This window comes from Ochotona curzoniae, unplaced genomic scaffold (genome assembly GCF_017591425.1).
Source record: "Ochotona curzoniae isolate NIBS_2020 unplaced genomic scaffold, NIBS_Ocur_1.0 scaffold_4506, whole genome shotgun sequence".
Lineage (NCBI taxonomy): Eukaryota > Metazoa > Chordata > Mammalia > Lagomorpha > Ochotonidae > Ochotona > Ochotona curzoniae.
The window spans coordinates 14,976,209-14,982,504 of NW_024467119.1; positions in this window are offsets into that span (position 1 = coordinate 14,976,209).

Consider the following 6,296-nt stretch of genomic DNA (forward strand, 5'->3'; position numbering starts at 1 on the left):
TAAAAGGTGGAGAGAAAGAGAGAGTGCATGCAAGAAAGAAGGAGTGAGAGAGACACTGACTCTCATCCATCTACTGGTTCACTTCCCAAATGGCCACAGTAGCCAGGACTGGACAAGGTCAAAGCCAGGAGCCTGTGCCTCCATCTGGGTCTTCCACATCAGAGATGGGGATACAAGCACTCAGGTTATCTTCCACTGCTTTTCAAGATGCATGAGAAGAATCTGAATTAGAATTGGAGCAGCTAAGACTCGAACCCATGCTCTTTTGGAATGCTGCTGTCGCAGGTGGTGATTTACCCCACTATGCCACAATGTTGTACCCAGGGAAAAATTATGCTTAGAAATGGACACGGCACAAATAAAAACTGGGAACTTTTCAGGGAGTTCTCCACCTCTCCCAGAAGATCTTAACTCATGCTGACAACTGGCAGTCAAGGCAATGGCAGTGCTGGGGCTGATTGGAAACCTGGGTAAAAGATGACATGAGAGTCTCCCAAGTACTGAAGGCCTACAGACCTTGATAGAACCCCCCGAACCAGACTCACTATCTTCTCCATGTCATCTGTGTACTACTAACTTGTTTTTGGCCTTAGTCCTCTTGCCCCTCTTTACTGCGTAGATGACAATATGTGCACCAAAATTATTCATGTTTCTCTGAGAAGGTCTAGAGAATCAGTCATCAATGAGAAATAGGAGATCACTTTTTCAATACAAGATTTCATCTATTTTTTTTTTATTTGAAATCAGATATACAGAGAGAAGGAGGGACAGAGAGGAAGATCTTCCATCTGATGATTCACTCCCCTAGTGAGTGCAACGGCCGGAGCTGAGTGGGTTCAAAGCCAGGAGTCAAGAGCTTCTTCCAGGTCTCCCACATGGATGCAGGGTCCCAAAGCTTTGGGCCGTCCTCGAATGCTTTCTCAGGCCACAAGCAGGGAGCTGGATGGGAAGCGGGGCCGCCAGTATTAGAACTGACACCCACATGGGATCCTGGTGCATTAAAGGCAAGGACTTCAACCGCTATGCTATAGCACAGGGCCCGAGATTCATTTCTTATGGCCAGACAAGAATGTTACAGTGCATCAGTAACATTTGGATAAGCAGTCAAAATATGCTGGAACACGTATACCCTAAGCTAAGAATTTTTCACCTAGGAGAGCAAAGAAGAGAAAAAAAAGCCTGCTGTATAGTTGATGATGGGATTGATAACACCAAGGGGGGTGATGTTCTTATCATGAGGCCTCAGTGTGGGAAGTGTCTAAAACCATAGCCTGTAGTCTACAGAAACTAAAAATCCTGGAGTACTCCTTAGCAAGTGAAATATTGGATAACAGAATAGTCCTTATTTTCTGGCAAAGTTAGGAGTTATTTGTACAGTGGCTGACATTTTCTGCCCAACACAGATGAACAAAACTGGAGAAGGCAGTAGAATTTAAGACAGAGGTATGAAATTACCATGTTTCCTAAAATATTAATAGCATAGCAACTTGCCATCCCATAGTAGTTGCCTTTGGAAAAAGAGCTATTATCTGTTGAAATCAAAATCAGGTGCGACCAGAATTATGACTGTAATCTGAGAGAAGCAACTCAGAATCGCTGGAAAGCTACCTGGATTTCATTTTAAGGTGAGTGGCACTCTGCTCTGAGCACAGAACGCAGGTAAGAGCATGAGTTGGTAAGGCACGTGCTTAAAAGACTTTCTGCTCTGCTTTCCTCTGTGGGTTCCATCCCTTAGCTTTGTCAGATGCACCCCTTTCACCCTAACTCCATAAGTTTACCGAACTTTTACAAATGGGGAGGTAGACTTGGGTTTTGTTGAGGTTCTTTTTCTCCTCCTATCATTTCTTTTTCCGAATGCTTTACACCGGTGTTTTTCTGTTAACTACTAGTAAAGAGGTGAGCCTAGAGGAACTCTCAAAGTCGAGTTTCAGTAAGAACCCAGATAATGAATGGACCTCAGCAGTAGGTGGCAGCTTTGACTCTGTCTACAGAGTGCAGTGATTTCACGCAAAACCCAGTAATACTGATTTTGTGTGGTGAAACACACAATTTTAGGCATCCTCAGTACATGAGGTGTTACGGCGTTTTGAAGTATCTGACTTGACAAGGCAGGATTGGGATGTACGTGGGAGGCCTTATTGCAGGAGGATGGAAATCAACTAATCTTATAATCTGGAATGATTCAAACATACTTGCTGGGCCTCAGTTACCATTTCAACTTAGCGAGAACTAGTCTCTCCTTCCAGATGTTTGTTTACACGAGATCAATCAGTAAAAATGAAGTTGTACCTTAAACATATGCCAAGACTCATGTGGTATATATCCTTCATCTTTATAACCAAATGTTATATTAGGTTATACAGATTTAGGTAGGAAGTTTGGACTATCCCAAACTTTGAAAGACCCCACCCCACCCTATCAATTCCATGATGACATATTTGTATTTCCTGATAAATGTGAAGGAAGAGAGATATACCTAGACTGTGCTAACACACTGCACAAAATTTACCCTTTCACCTATATTAAATCATTGGTTACATCACCAAGATGAAACCTGGCCTCTGTTCTTAATATTTGCTGAAGAAAACACAGTTCTGCCAAATTGCAAAATAAAAATTGTCTAGCACAATTTCCCTAGCCACTTCCAGTAATTTTCCACTACTTTTTTTTCTGTCATTTTACATTTACATGAAGCTCAATTATTCTTTTTTGGTTCGTCTCTCTTTACCAACTAATGTTTACTTTTCATTCATTTTAAATCACGGGTCATATTCATGTCTTAGTTGAAGACAAGATCAGTTTATACTGGATTTTTTGCTTCTGTGTCACAGAGGTCTGGACAAATCTGACTTGCCCCTCAGCTCTTTACTGAGACGCCACCTGGTGTGTCAGAGGTGTTCTCTTCATTAAAGTTGGCTAGCATGCTTACTGCTGTTCTCCATCTCACATCTGAATTTTTCCTGCATGAAGACAAGAACCTCCGAATCAGTTATCATTAGTAACATATTTAGTAATCTAGCCAGGAGAGAATGAGGGCAGTGGTAAGCACTGCACGACCTTGCCCTCAGGAATTCTAGCCCACTTTTATCCTTTCTCCTGCTTTGTCTCTTGACAAAGTCATTTTGTTGCTATTTCAAGGAGACAGAGGTTTGCTCACTTTTTAACCCAAACACCTTGGCCTTTCCCTGCTTTTTCTCTTATAACCAAAGTTGCTTTGACACAGGAGCGTTATGTTATGTTGGGTCTGAGGCCATCTTACTTTCTTTTAAGACTCCACCTGTACCTCCTTGGCATTCTTATCTTTGTCTGACTTGCCCAGTGTCTATTCAGTGCCCAGGTCTGTGGATACTTTGAGATAGACAACATCAACCAAAAGGCCTTAGTGAGAATTTCTCACTTGGGCTGTAACAAAGCCAACGATTTCTCAAAACACACAAGATCACGCAAGTAATACCCTAGAAATATTCTTCCCCACATCAGGGTCTCCGAGGTGACATCTAACAACCATCTCCTTCCCTGGATGCTGTTGTATTTTGAGAACAAGAAGTAGCACACTCCTCCCAACACCCCCTCTGGACACAGGACAAAGACTGAAACATTTGTTTCTCCTATCTCCCCCTTGCCACCCGTTCTGATCCTCTCCAATCTAATCAGAGGCCCACATTAGTCTGCAGCCTTCTCACCCACATACTTAATATTAAATTAATAATAAGATTGCAACAGAGTGAATTACAGGCCACACAAGAATTAAGATGAGATAGCAGGGACCAGGGGGCTAGATGTACTCTCCTGAAAAATAGCAAAGAGCTGTCCCCCAGACATCATTTTTATTATGTTTCTTCTAATATGGTATTACAAAGATCCAAGGGTCTTGTAAAAATGGGAAAAGCAGAGATCACAAAAATAATGATACAATTGACAGTTTTATTGTCTATCTCATGGTGTCAGGCAGTGGGGCAATTGGGTTTCAGCTGGTCAACTTCATTATCCTCAGATTAACACTCAATCGACTACAAAAACTTCCATGGCAACTGCATCAAGATGCACATTTTCTGTGTGCCCAGGCCTCCCCTTCTCAGGCAAGGGCCTCACCAGAGGCCCACACAATTGATACGGTTTCCAAGAGTAACCACTGTGAATCAAAGTGCTCAAGCTTAAAGGCTCACATTTGCTCACCACTTACCTTGGCCTAAAGTCATTCTTAAGCCCAAACATGCCCAAGCTCGTGCTAAACTACAATGTATTCTCAACAAAGGAGGCCCTAAAAGACAAGCCACCTTCAAATTGCATCTGTTCTGGATTTGGAAAGCCAGACATTGGCAAACAGTTGTTGCGACAGAAACCAGTCTCTGAAAGATTGCAGTATGCCTTGCCAAAACTCATGCTACTGTAAACAGAACATCCCCAGGGGTCAAAGGACTCCCAGGTCACAACCACAAACCCTGTTAATCCAAGGCTAAAAATCTGTTCGTTGCACTTGACGCCCAAACTGACCATAGTTATTGAAGAGACAGGGCCTAGTGTCATTGTTGACATAAAAAGGGACTGTGGATTTTCCTCTAGATACAGCATCTGATTACTCTGTTAACCTCACATACCGGGCAGCTCTTCTCCCAGTCCAGATGCTATAAACCTGCCCAAGTGCTATTAACTTAAAACCTTTCTCCTGTTAGTTCCTATTTGCCTTAAAGGGTAAGAAAATAGGGTATAAAGAGCGTATAACGTGCACAATGTTGCCACAGGTATTTTTGGATAGCTCCTACCTATTTGGGCGTACTCTTGCAGAGAACCTAAAGGGTGAATCTATTGATGAGGGCACAGGTGTGATCTAACATGTAAATGATTTATTAGTCTGTTTTCCTACCTCGGACTTTAATTATGCGTATTTGACTAGCACCCTTAACTAACAGAATATGGCTACTGGGCGTCCAAAGAAAAATAAGAATTGTTTTTCTGAGGAAGTAAACTAAGAATCACCCTCACCTGAGGCGAACAAAGAATGACTTTAGAGATGGCACAGACCATGTACTAGATTCCTGCTCATATAACATTAAGGCAGTTCTAAGTATTTCTCAGACTGAAAGGATATTATAAGTGAAGCATCCCTAGGTATGAGAAAATAGTGAAGCTGCTAGAATAGACTCTCAGGAGAAGTCAGAACAGCGACCTATGCTTTGGGAAAGAAAATAAAAACAAACAAAACAAACAAACCAGCCTTTGCTCAGTGAAATGCTGTTTAAGCCCGTGTGCTTGGGTTGTTAAACCCAATCCTTGAAAACAGATATGTACTTAGAAACACTAGCTGCTGCCCGGGGGAACATCTGTGCTACACTCCAAAAAAATATTATGTGTGGGTGATATAAAACTACATGCAGCATTTTTTTGGATGAGGCTACACAACCCTAGGGCAATGTTCAACAGGGTTTGAATTTTCGGCCAACATTGGATGGTAGAAATTCTTACTGTTGCCTTTCCTTCACTCTGTAGCTTCTGTACTCTTATTCTCTTTATTGCATGTGTCTTTAGCGCTCTGATATTGTATCTGACAGAAGAAAATACATTCAGCTTCAGGTAACTATGAGGCATGGCTTTCAGCGTATCCAATTTTGGGCAATATGGACACATACAAGACAATCATTTGCAAGGTCACCCTCACACACCGCAGGATATTCAGAGAAGAATTACCATAACCAACTCTATATCAGTATGTCAGCTTGAAGAAATTAAAGAAGATACACCTTCAGCTCTGCTGACTTTATAAGAATATGGGTAACTTCTCTTGTCAAGGGGAATCTAGGAGGACATTAGTTCATGACTGTATGAAGGGACAAAGAAAATGGGAACTTTCAGAAGAAAATAGACACGATTGTGTGGTTGAATGAGAGAAGAAACGTAGAAGCAACCAGCACTTACACACCGAAAGCCTTCTCCCTTGTTCAGTAGTCTTGTTGTATAGACTTTTTGTGTTTGTTTAATGAGGCAATAAATGTAGAAGCAGCCCAGAATTTACATATAAGAAAGTCTTGTCCTTGTTCAATAATCTTAGAAAAAAAGTGGAAATAATAGTCTTACTCACTTTCCTGTAGCCCTTGACCCTTCGTGCCCTAATTAACTATGCAAAAATTGTAAAAAAAAAAAAATAAACCTTCTTAGGTGGGTTCCAACTTTCTCCCAGGGGGCAGACTTGAGGAATATTATATTCCCTGACTTGTCCCAATTAATTATGAGGCCCATTATAAATTTCAGAGAGATTTTAGGGGTTTCATATCCAGAAAACACTCACACAATATTCCAGA